At 32.2% G+C, this 13,988-nt stretch overlaps 1 pseudogene; it reads left to right on the top strand.

Annotated features, from left to right (window-relative positions):
• The first annotated feature begins 2,069 nt into the window (after positions 1–2,069).
• LOC129869809 (putative late blight resistance protein homolog R1B-14) lies at positions 2,070–13,436 on the top strand (annotated as a pseudogene).
• The last annotated feature ends 552 nt before the right edge of the window (positions 13,437–13,988 follow it).

Below are 13,988 nucleotides of genomic sequence, written 5' to 3'. Positions count from 1 at the left end.
AAATAATTTGATAACAGCATGCCAAAATGGAATTCTTCTCCAAAAAGCATATGTTTCTTCTCCTAAAGCAAGAAAGCAAATTGCAATAGAGTAAAGGGAAAAAGGACATTAAAAAAGTGGAGCTAGATTGATGAGAACGACAAATTTATTGTTGGATTCTTCCCCAATAAAGAAGATATACACTACTAGAAGGAATTAGCTAATAGCTAAATAATAAAAATCTCATGTTAATCTCATTTAATTATATATTTACGATGAATTATATGAAAATTCATTTAGCTGAAAGTGTTTTAGCAATGAATTAGTTATGAATTTTTGACAAATTCCGTAGTTAATTCAATATTTTCTTGCCGTGATAGTGAGACATTGGAAACACACTAATAAACATATCCATGAGCTAGATATGCTAATATCTCATTGTTTTGAGGGTATTAAATTAAATGGTTTGTTTCCCCTAAGAAGATATTCGAATATCTCATTGAAGACCCTACATATATGCACATGTATATATAGTATATATGCTTACCTCATCACAACTTGTTAATATTCCTTTGTGTAGCAATTACTTTTATTTACTATAATCTTTTAATTGCTTTCCCCAAACATAGTCAAAGGTAAACTTATTCTTTCCCTCTGTTTTTAATTCAAAAATGTAAAACATGGAAAGTGGATAATTGCAAAGAAGCTTCATTTAAGTGACCAGTGTATGAACATAAATTATTTTAATGGATTCAGTTACATTATTGGATTTTATATGCTTTGGTTCAGTAATGATACATGAATCCACTATTGAATTGGTCAATAAAAGTTGATTAAAATACAATAATTTCAAGAAAATAGATAGATTTGTAGTAGAGGTTGTGAAGGAGTCTCTCCAGGTGATAACATCCTCTCTCTTTCTTTGACTTCTGTTGTTTCCATTTTTCTATTAAAACATTTTCCTTTCCTCAAGCATGGAATACTTGTTTTTAATTTATCAAGTGGAACCATATATTGCATGTTTTTCTATATAAATATGATTATTTTCATAGTAAATTGAGAAAATCAATACTTCCCTAATTCCAATTTATATGATATCCACTACTTTTTTAGTCTATTAAAAAAATCATATTTTTCTATGTCTACAATTTCCTCCTTTTCATTTTATTTGGTCTATATTGATTTGACACAATTCTTATAATTTTTTTTAATTCAGGGTGTATTTTAGCAAACACATCTTATTGATGGTGCTTTGGAACTTTTAATCTCACTACTACTTTATGTAGTTATGTGGAAAATAAAAATATTTCTCCGTTCAAATTTATATAACATAATTTGATTCGACATAAAATTTAAAAAAGAAAGATAGACTTTTAAAATATATTTTATCTAAAATTAGTCATAGATATTTGTGTGACTATAAAATATTTCATTTAGTTAAAATAGATATTTTAAAGTCAAACTATTACTAAATATAAAAATGTGTCTTTTTTTGATACTGACTAAAAATGAAAGTAAATCGTATAAATTGGGACAGAGGAAATAGTACTCTATTGATTTGCTAAAATGGACAAATAAAAAAGAAAAAATCTATTTTTTTAGCACATTGACCAAGTAAAATGAAACGGAATGAGTAACAATTTAGCTTTAAGTATTCTATTTTATTCTTAATGAGATGATTTATAGCCACATAGATATTTGACTTACTTTATACCACAAATTTTAAAAATCTTTCCTTTGTACTTAAATTTTTCATCCACTCAAACACGAATAGAGCGTGTAGTACTTGTTTAATCCTATCGACTAATCATTTTGCGGAAAAAGTTTTGAACTGTACATATATACCCCACATCAATTAATATGAATAAGATTTATTTATATTGCATGAGGGATATAGCTTCATTAATCTGACCATATTCTTTGCCCTCTTTTTTTTTCCAGTAAATATATTGACTATGGTACGTTTATGTCCTTTTGAAAGTAGTATATATATATATATATAAGGAAGAGAGGCAAAAGAAAATTTACTCCTTAAACATTGTCTTTTCTTTCTTTTCATTCTTTCTCTTAATTCATTTATCATCAAGAATATGGAAAAAGCTATTGCCTCTACTTTTCTTCCTCCATCACGCAATATTGGAGGAAATGAATCATTCTCCAATTCTTGCATGGAGCATAAGAGACTCAAACTATTTGGTTTTGAACTAATAGAAGAACATGAGAGTGTAAATTCATCATGTTCAACAACTTCAAACATTAATGAAAAAGAGAAGAAGTTTGAGTGTCATTATTGTTTAAAGGAGTTTTCGAATTCGCAAGCATTGGGAGGTCATCAAAATGCACACAAGAAAGAAAGGTTGAGAAAGAAAAGACTTCAACTTCAAGAAAGAAAGGCCAACCTCTTCTATTATCTTCAAACTTTTCAAACTAATAACAACTATGTTACTAATTATTGCTATGATTATTCTGATCAGTTTACACTGGATGAAGAACCCCAAATTAGCTTCAGCTCTTATAATCAAGATTCATGTACGTTTACTCTTTCACATGGAAAGAGATCTAGAGAGAATAGCAAGGCAGCAGTAATGAAGCCATCAAGTATTCCAAGTTCTGCTTCTAAAAAAAGCTGTAAGCCTTTAGATGTTCAGTTGGGATTGGCCTTGCATTAATTACAAATGTAGAACACTTTCGTATTATAATATAGAGCCTCACGATTCACCAATTTTCAAGCTTTTCATGAGATTTTTACACACTGTAAAAATGAAGAAATGAAAGAAAGAAGAATTTACTATTCCCTATGTTTCAACTTGTTTGTCATGTTTTGACTTAACACGAAGTTTAAGAAGACTTTTAAATATTACTACCTCCGTCCCATATTAGATGGGTACTTTCAACTTTACACGGTGATTAAAAAATCATTAGTACATTGAAAAAATTTACCATTTTGCCCTTTGTTTATATATATGCAATATACATAAATTATAGAAATAGCTAGTATTGAGAATTGTTTGCATTCAAAAGGTCATATTAATTATAAGGGTAAAATAGGAAAAATTTAATTAATTCTATCTTTATTTAGTAAGTGATCAAGTAATATGGGATAAACATTTTTAGTAAGATGCCCATCTAATATGGGACGTAGGGAGTATAGTCTTAAATTAAAGATATTTAAAATGTTCCAAAATATCTTTTAATTTTATGGACTTAAACATGTTACGTGGAAAGTTGAAATTAAAAAATTAAAATAAATAAATAAATATTATTTTTAAAACTAGCTAAAAAGAAAATTAGGACAAGCTAATTGAAAGAGAGAGTAGTATTTTTTGTTAGAATGTCCCATGTTGCCTGATAAAATAGACTTGTTATTTTATGTTGTCCCTACGTGTAATGAAGAATCAGGTTGCTTGGCAACTTAATAAGAAGTAAATATGAAATTTAAAATCAATTAACACAAGGATTTTACGTTAAAAAAAGCTCCTTTCCTAGGAGTCAAAAAAACACGGCCTCTCCCTCTCAAATTACCGCTAAATTTGAGTTAAACAAATTTAGATTGCAAAACGAACAAAAAGATGAGAATAAAAAAGGATTAAAAGAGTTGATTGTGTGATTAATGTTGTTTATGTATATATCAAAACTCTATAATTTAAAGATATCAAATTTATTAATTGATTGAGTATATTCGATGTCTGTTGACTACGGAAAGTATAAAGGGAAATCTACTTATCTAAATACAATTAATTCTAGGAAAGGTGGGTTTAATGTGATCAATTGGGAAATATGGGGAACTAAGTGGAGAAAAAAGCTAAACACTTCCTTTAGCTCTTAAAGGATTAAGAAGAGAATGTTCCGTCACGCCGTTGTCATTCTTGTCGCTGTTTGGCTTCAACTTTGACTTCAGCTTTGGCATATGATTGATTGATAATATTTTAGATAAAATTAATTTAACTTTCTCATTGATTAATTTCTTTTTTCGTTATATTAATTAGTGGAATTATTTACAGATTAATTAATTAAGTTACAAATCATTTATTAACTAGTTAAATTTGTGGAATTAATTTAAAATTCCCCAAAATTATTTGGAAAGGATGTATTCCTTTCAAACATGCATTTTCTCTTAAAAGACATCGTGCATGTTCTGAACAGATGAATCTGTTCTGAATAGGTGAATTCACATCTATTCAATCCAAATCATTGGCTATAAATAAGGGGTATTTTCCTCAGTTTCTTCATCAAAAAATTTCTAAATATTTTCTTATAAACATAAATTCGAGTCTAATTATGTTTTGAAGACTATTTCTTGAGTTCGCTGATGTTACAGAAGTTTGAGGTACCGCTATTTCTTTAACACGTATATTCATTTTATCTTGAGGTGAAATAGTTCATAATTAACCTCAAGTATAATGATGCAAATGTGGACTCCCATGCCTTTCTTGGAAAAGAGGCCTCCCAAGCAGTGGGAGGAGCCAGGGCTCTGACCGCGGCCTACTATCTTCCAGAATTAGTCCTTCCCTCGTCCCCCGGGGAGCTACTTGAATAGCAGGCGGCATCAGAAAATAATATTCTTAATTTCTTCATTCGTAATTAAATTCCTTGAGGACAGAGTAAATTTTATGATCTCAAGTATTTTCTTTATTATTTTAAAATATTTTTGACTTTCTATATTACGGATTCTAGTTTACTATTCTGAACACAGACAAATAACGAAATGAAATTGAAATGGTGAAGGAAAGCCTCGAATTCCTAAGATCATCTTTCGGGAAGTCAACAAATATTCGATGACACTAGTGGAGTAAAATATTGTAGGTGCGTGCTTTAGATGTGGCATATAAGGCAGAACATGTCATTAATTCCATTCCTGTCAGTGATAATACTCTCTCGCATCTCATCTTCTTACTTTTGAGTGTCACCGATAAGATCAAGCTTATCATGGCAAAAGTCACCAGTTTACAGCTGGAGGATAAGAATGGGGATACTCGACCCCCTTGATCCAAAGTCTTTCGACACACGCCAATTGAGTTAACCTCATCATGATCTTTTGTTGCTAAATCCATTTCATGTCACAAATTTCATTCTTTTGTTAGGTGAAAAAATTGATGAGTCAAAACAGTGAATTGACTCAACAATCAAATCTCATTTTTTTTTTTAATAAGAAGTCTAACTTTGAATTTTGATTTTTAATTGATTTTATTAATGATATTAAAGGGAATAAATTTTTTTCTATAAATAGGGCACTCTTGTTCATTTGTTAAATACACATCATGATAGAGAGAAAATATATTAGAGAGCAAAATAAGGTATTTCATAGGTTATAAGAAAATAGTCTGTGAAAAAAATAGAGTGTAAACAATATTCTAGTAAGATGGAAAATCAAAAGAGTGTTATTCCTTTTGAGTGTGTTCACTACAAGAAAGAGGGGATACCACGACATTATATAAATGTCATCTTAAGTTGTTTATATGTCACAAATTAAGTTAACGATATTTAATTTACATTTGTAGAAAATGTCGTATATTTCAGTGTCAGAAAATTTCTGACATTTACCTAAATGTCGGTAAGCATTTTATGACATTTATTTTGCGATATTTAGGTAAATGTCGATAAGAAAGTTACGACATTTATTTTTGACATTTTGATAAATGTTGACAATAATTTTATGACATTCATTTTGCGACATTTAGGTAAATGTTGATAAAAAATTTACGACATTTATTTTTTGACATTTAGAAAAATGTTGATAGTAAATTTACGACAATTATTTTGCGACATTTAAGGAAATGTCAATTAGAAATTTACGACATTTATTTTTTATATTTAGGCAAATGTGGATAAGAAATTTGCGACATTTACAAAACAACACTTAAAATTTCTAACATTTAGATTAATGTTGATAAAAATTTCTTTTACGACATTTACTTGGCAACCATAAAATGTCACACTCAAATTTCCAACATTTTAGCTAATGTCATCAAATAAAACATCAAATGTCGTAAAAAAATAGTGACATTTATAATAAACTTCACAAAATGTCGTTAAAATATTCTATATTTAGATTAATGTCGCCATCAAATTTCTAAAATATCAATAAGAAACCTCTATATAATTTTTATTATGATATAAACTTGAAATATACGTAAAATAAATTCATTTTAATATTATAATCAAAGAACAAAGTAGTAATATAATAGGTGTTCTGAAAAAGTTAAAAGATCTCAAATCAAATAATTTGTTCTATCTCAAGTACAATTGAAATTTAACTAGATGCTACAATTTCAAAACCACCTATCGTTCACATTTTCTAAACTCCTAATTGAATTAGTTCTCTTGATTTCTCAAATAAAATCTGTAATAGCTTTATGAATCCATCAATCCACAAGTACTCAAGCATGCATTTAGTTGCTAGTAATTGATCAACTCAGTTTCCTTCAAAAAGCTGCACGGCAAATTCACATAAAAAAGAATTACTATAACTATATATAAAGGAAATTATTTCCTTTTTAACCAGAGCAAATTGTGAATTAAAAATAATATTTTTTCCTAAAACAAAGTGACTGAAGAATCGATGCAATAACAATAATTATAGATTTTTCTTCAAAAAAGTGTCTTGTAATTTTTTCAGACTTACTCACTTGGTTTTCTTTTTGCCAACTGCACTATTTCCCGTCTTCCTGATAATGTTAACCTGAGCAGAATTATTAAATTGGTTACTTTAATAGTTTACAAAATTCAAAACTTAAAGAAATTGATTGGAGGGGTAGACTGCTACATGAATGTTATCCCTAATACTACTATACGATAAAATTGTTTTAATGAGTTAAAACAAACTGCTCAAAAGGAACTTAAAGAGATGATGGCATCCAGGACATCAATAACAAGAACAATGTGATTGTATCTGAACATTTGCTCTAAATCGTATAGTCCGCGGGTAAATTTGAATCTTTATCTATAAAGAATGATGAATAATTTTTAAAAGATTTAGATTTCCAACAGTAGATGTAAATGTCGATAATTTGCGATTAATAATATGACATGTGAAACAATTGTCATAATGTATATGATATTTCTTGGCAAATATCATTATTTTAACGACATTTTTAACAAATATTTTTAAAGGTAATGACATTTGTTGACAAATGTTATATCATATTTGACATTTGTATAAAATGTCATTACATTAACAAAATTTTCACAAAATGTTGCTAAAAATATCAACATTTGTTGCAAAATGTCATAATATATTCGATATTTGATGTCAAATGTCATAAAAAATGATATTTTGCATCAAATGTCATTGTTTTTACGACATTTGTTCATAAATGTCAATAAATTCTTTATTTTCCATCATTTATTTCAAATGTCACCAAATAAATATCGTCGTATCTCTACTTTCTTGCAGTGGTTGTGGTCACTTTGATCATTGTACTCGTGACTACCCAGTGTAAAATTACTTAATATAGTGATATCAATTGCTCCTCTTGGCCCGTGGTTTTTTCCTTCTTTAAAAATGTTTTCACGTAAAATTCTTAGTGTCATTATTCTCCCATTTTATTTCTATTATTTTGACCATATATATTTTCGTGTTAGTCCGCATTTTTCCGACATGATCATCGACCAGCTCCTCGATGAACATGAATCCGAGCTTGATGAAGTTTTGGTTGCCAGAATGCCAGGACTCGGAAAAATTACTCTGGCAAATCAAGTGTATAACAATACATCAGTTGCTAGTCATTTCAATGTTCGTACTTGTTGCATTATTTCCCGAAAGTGTAACAAGTCAATGGGTTTGCAGGAGATTCTCCTGCAAGTTCTTGTCTCGGAAAAAAAAGAAAGTGAGGATGACCTTGCTGAAAAGCTACGAAGAGCACTACTCTATATAAGGTACCTCATCGTCTTGGATAATGTGTGGGATATTGCAACATGAGAGATGTTAATAGCTTGTTTCGAAAGGTTAAGACAGGAAATAGAATTATCTTAAGTAGCCGAAGTAGTGAGGTAGGTTCGAAAGTTATATGCCATAGTGACCCTCTCCACCTTCGACTTTTAACACCTGAAAAAAGTTGGGAGTTATTCTAAAAAAGGGTATTTGGAGATCAAGGAAGTTTCCGTGATGATAAACTGTCAGAAGTTGGACACCAAATAGTTGAGACATGTCAAAAGATTCCTTTGGCTCTTGTTTTGATTGCTTGAGTGATTGTTAGAGAAAGGAAATGAAAGAAAAAAGAAAAGGACTTGTGGCTTGAGATTCAACATAATTTGGATTCCTTTAGATCTGGGAACAACAATTTGTAGGTGATGTAATTAAGTTATGACCATTTACCATCCCACCTGAAGCCGTTGTTGTTTTACATCAGAAGATCTCAAAAGAGAACACAAACTCCAGTCTCTACATTGATACAATTGTGGATGGACGAAGGGTTTGTGGATATCCCATCCAGGAGTGGCTTAGAGGAAGCAACTCAAAGTTAGTTGGATGCTTTAATTCCTAGAAGCCTAGTGATGATGGATCATCTCCCCTGCGAGAGTATGTAATTAGCCTTTTCTGATCAAGGTTTATGATGTTGTGCATGATTTTTGTTCAGTAAAAGCCAAAAAGGAAAAGTTTTTCAGGTTAATCAATTTAGGTGCTCCATTTCATGCTTCAAAATTCCTACTCCATCATTTAACCAGTTATACTGACGACAACCAACTCCACAAAAAAGTGTGTTTTGTTCAATTATAATAATTCTTCAGCTGGTAGCAAGAATCTCATATCTTTGAAAGTGATTTTGTTTGCTTGACAACTCCTGCTATAGTTGTCATACAAGACACTTGAAACTTCTTAGAGTGTCGCAACTGGGTAACATTATTTTGGGAGATTCTTTAACGGAAGAAATAGGCTCCCTATTTTATTTGAGGTTCTTAAGGATTCAGGGTTATATAAAAGCTATCGCACTGTCATGGGTGAAGGTCTAGAATTTAGAAACTCTGTTGATCAAAACCAGAACATTCCATCATGGTACTACTGCCCAGAATTTTCAAGCTATCAAAGCTGAAACATGTGAGCGTCATCTACTTAAGTTCTTTCTTTGAAGTGGACGAGGAATGTCACATTATTATGCATCAACTAAGTAGAATATTGGAAACTGATAATTCGAAGCTACAAGAGACATGACAACTTTGTCCCAAGTTCTTATATCATATTCTGAAGGCACGACTGATGCTCTGGAGAAGTTCTCAAATCTTCAGCACCTTGATTGTATCATCAAGGAACCGGTAGATCTTCCTACACATGGTGTTAGTATCCAAAGATTGATGTCCTTAAGAATGCCATGACACGAATCCAGGTGCAATCACACTTGTCCATTTTCATAGGACAAGTCAGCCTAAACCCAACAATTTCGGAATATAATGTGGAAACAAATCAAAATAAATAGATAAATTATAGATAAAAGAGAAAATCTTAGACAACTACAAAATCCCCCACGGATTGATTGTCACATGTACAAGCCTCTAAATAACAAGATACTGAAAGAAATACAAGTCTCAAAGCTTTTTCTCTCTAATAGAACAAAGTAAAAGTAAAGAGGAACAAGGAAGATCCCCGGCATCAATAACTACCTCACAAGTCGCCTTTGTTAGCCTCGGATGAAAGGAAAGAGAATTGAATCACTGTCCGAGCTCGGGTGAGTACCACCGATACAGTACCCAACATGAGAACAACTTAGACTAAGCAAAGCTAATAGAATACAAATACTCTTGTCATACCAACCAAACCTCTCAGACTACAACTTGCACAAAATTTAACCAGTCTAACAGTTCTAACATCACAAGTGTATATATATATATATATATATATATATACAACTCAAGTCTCAGTCAAATCACAACAATCAATAGTATAGATCATGGGGATATCATGGGTAAGCAATCCACGAATGGCAAAAGGTGTATGATGCAATGCAGTGCAATGCATTGTCACGTATAGTGATGCATGTCTTTCCTAATGATACACATCCGGTGACTAGTAGGGCGGAATCCATGGGGGCCACACATGGATCATGTATCTGCTAGAATCATTTTCCTTCGGCATAAACAACAATCGCCGTACTCATTTCCCCTCGGCTTATTCATCACTCGCCAGAACCATTTTCCTTCGGCATATTCATTAGTCACCGGAACCCTTTCCCTTTGATATAATCCTCAAATTAATTTTTTATTTCAAAATATCAAAACCAATGCAAATAAGAAATGATCATGTAAATCACAATGATGGAATGATATCAACAACAAGTCACAAATCATGTTACGATAAAATACTCACATATCCACAGTTAATCAAAGGTGTAATCATATCGAACACATGATTCAACTCGTCAAATTTGCCATTTATTACCCCATTTGTTCGTTACTAAGTTCATTCGAATAATCAAATAGTCCCAAGCCATGTCCCATTACTCTTCAATCATACAAAACAAGAATACATGATCCTACAAGCTTAAACAAATGTCTAGAAGTTCACTTGCCTTGAATTTACCCCAAACTACTCCAAAATATGAACCTTGCCCTTACGCTGACGCTCTAAATTAATAAAATCTATTCAAATATATAATTCCAATACAAATACGAGTCTAATGACACCCAAAGAATAATTTTTAAAAATCGAACCGAAATCGACCTAAAAACCCGATTCCAAATATGAAGGGCAAATCTAATTTTTTTTACCTGAAAACGTTTCTTATAGCATTAGAAAATCAATGTCAAAAACCAATTTGAATTTGAGGTTAAAATCAGTCCGTAAATTCAATTTTTGCAAAAGCCAAATTCATGGAAAAATCCTCCAATTTTTGAAGTCCAAACCAAAAATTAAGAGCCAAAATTACTATATAATCAATAGGTAATAAGGCATATGGGTTGAAATTACTTACCCAAATGAAATTCCCTAAAAATCCCCTTTTAAATCATCCCTCCCGTACTCTCAAGGTTCGAAAATGATGAAAATGTGTGAAATCCCGACTTTTGAGAAGTACACTATTCAGGCACACTTTTACTCTTCGCGATCGAGATGACCAACACCTCACGAATGCGATGAGTCAGAGTGGTCAACTCGGTAATTGAACCTCGCGACCGCGACAAAGGTCACGCGATTGCGATGCCTAGAAAAGTGCTACTACATGACCGCGACAGTAGCCACACGATCGCGATAATGACCACACGATCGCGATGAGTAAAGGGTGATGCACCAGTTGACAACAAAACACTGAAAGTTTTCCTAATTTCAAGTCGCGGAATAGACCCTCAAAATTTGTTCGGAATCCCAAGCACACAAACTTTATATGCTATCATACTAATTTTGACATTCTGGACTCAATGGAGCCATCTGAATATGAATATGAGGTCTCCTTGACCCGAAACCGAATTTCATCATTACTAAGTTCATTCGAATAATCAAATAGTCCCAAGCCGTGTCCCATTACTCTCCAATCATACAAAACAAGAATACATGATCCTACAAGCTTAAACAAATGTCTAAAAGTTCACCTGCCTTGAATTTACCCCAAACTACTCCAAAATATGAACCTTGCCCTTACGATGATGCTCCAAATTAAAAAAATCTATTCAAATATATAATCTCAATACGAATACGAGTCTAATGACACCCAAAGAATAATTTTTAAAAATTGGGCTGAAATCGATCTAAAAACCCGAATCCAAAAATGAAGGGCAAATCTAATTTTTTTTTTACCTGAAAACGTTTCTTATAGCATTAGAAAATCAATTTCAAAAACCAATTTGAATTTGGGGTTGAAATCAGTCCGTAAATTTAATTTTTGTAAAAAGCAAGTTCATGGAAAAACCCTCCAATTTTTGAAGTCCAAACCAAAAATTAAAAGCCAAAATTACTATATAATCAATAGGTAATAAGGCATATGGGTTGAAATTACTTACCCAAATGAAATTCTCTGAAAATCCCCTTCCAAATCATCCCTCCCATACTCCCAAGGTTCGAAAATGATGAAAATGGGTGAAATCCCGACTTTTGAGAAGTACACTATTCAGGCACACTTTTACTCTTCGCGATCGAGATGACCAACACCTCACGAATGCGATGAGTCAGAGTGGTCAACTCGTTAATTGAACCTCGCGATCGCAACAAAGGTCACGCGATTGCGATGCCTAGAAAAGTGCTACTACATGACCGCGACAGTAGCCACATGATCGCGACAATGACTACGCGATCGCGATGAGTAAAGGGTGATGCACCAGTTGACAACAAAACACTGAAAGTTTTCCTAATTTCAAGTCACGAAATAGACCCTCAAAATTCGTTCAGAATCCCAAGCACACAAACTTTATATGCTATCATACTAATTTTAACATTCTGGACTCAATGGAGCCATCTGAATACGAATTTGAGGTCTCCTTGACCCGGAACCCAAAAAGTCATAACTAAACTAATTAAATCCACAAAAATATCAAAACAAGTTCGGGACCTCAAAAAATTTAACCAATGCCACTCCTAAACCTAAAACCATCCCCCGAATCCAAGGGAGTCGTTAGAATTCCATTTCGAGTATCGATACTTTGAAAGTTGATCGAAGTTAAACCCTGGCCTGAAATTCTTCCCATTTCCAACTTAAGACCTCAATTCTTCGTTAAAACTCCAATTCTAATCCCGTCAACTCTCGACTAAATTCCACATCCTGGAGCTGCTGGAATTGATAAAATTCCGTTCCGTGACTCAAGCTCCGATTGGTCCCAAATATCACTTTTAAACACTTTAAGCCTTTAAAATCTCAAAACTTCAAAAACTCAATTGTTTCATAGAATTTCCCAAAATCGACACTCAATACTAATTTTAAAAGACTCGGGACAATTATCGGGAGGGGTAAAACAGTCATTTTGTAAAAATTATGTCCTTTAGGATCATTACAAAGAAACTCGAATCACTCATTGCCAAATACCAGAAGGACTGGGTTGATTATTACTACGATGATGATCCCGAGTTAACAGAAAAAATCTCACCTCCCAATGAATATCACTTCCCAACCAGCTTGAAAGAGTTACGGTTGTACGGTTTTCCCCGGGACCTGCTTTGTTGTCAGCAATCGTGGCATTGCCTGAGCTTGAAATTCTGGATTTTATCCACTTCAATTTCGTCGAGGACAAGTAAGATGCAAGTGAGGACATGTATCAAAGTCTTAAGACTTTGCATTTGGTATCTGCTGAATTTTTTCAAATGGCAAGTTGCTACAGAAACTTTTCCCAAGCTTAAGGAATTAATACTAGAATATTGTTATGAGCTTATGGAGATCCCTTATGCATTTAGGGATATAGAAACTTTAAAGTCCATTTGCCTGGTTCATATTAAACGTAAACTTGGAGATTCAGCCGTTGAGATTAAGAAAGATGTAGCAGCTTACACATGAGAGGCGAGACTTGATGTCCATGTAACATATACGTATGAAGGAGAGGTTAATTAATTTCTTGTCTTGTTTGAGTTCATGTCTTACTAACTGTAGCTTTTCTTGGTTTCATCTTTGACACTGTAGACATCTGCTCTTTCTCATTTGCTTTTTTTGTCTACATTGTTGTTATGGTTGATGTTGAATCGTGTTGGGATAATATTCATTAACCTGTTGCCTTTTTCATTGTTGAACGAATTTTATGGTCCATTACACATGCTATCTTAGCTAAAGTATATTTTAGCACATAATAACATCTCAATTATAATAAAAATGCCTTGAATAGCAGAGGGTCCTTGGCAGGGGTGGCTCAACCATAAAGCTGCTTAGGCTAAAAAAATCAGGGGCCACAAAATTATTCAATGTTTTATATAAAAAGAAAAACTATCTAATTACACAAATATTTCTACCATATTTAATAAATTTTCCTATAGTTTAGAATAATTACACGATATCTCACTAATTAATAATATCATACTAGATTTTAAGGATTAGATACACCTAGATACATGTATGTTTGCTACCAGATACACTCTGAAATACATATACATAGATACACACAATTCATAC

This window comes from Solanum dulcamara, chromosome 10, assembly GCF_947179165.1.
Source record: "Solanum dulcamara chromosome 10, daSolDulc1.2, whole genome shotgun sequence".
In the NCBI taxonomy this organism is placed as follows: Eukaryota; Viridiplantae; Streptophyta; class Magnoliopsida; order Solanales; family Solanaceae; genus Solanum; species Solanum dulcamara.
The sequence above is the reverse complement of the archived record's forward strand: the minus strand, read 5'-3'. Positions and strand labels throughout refer to the sequence as shown.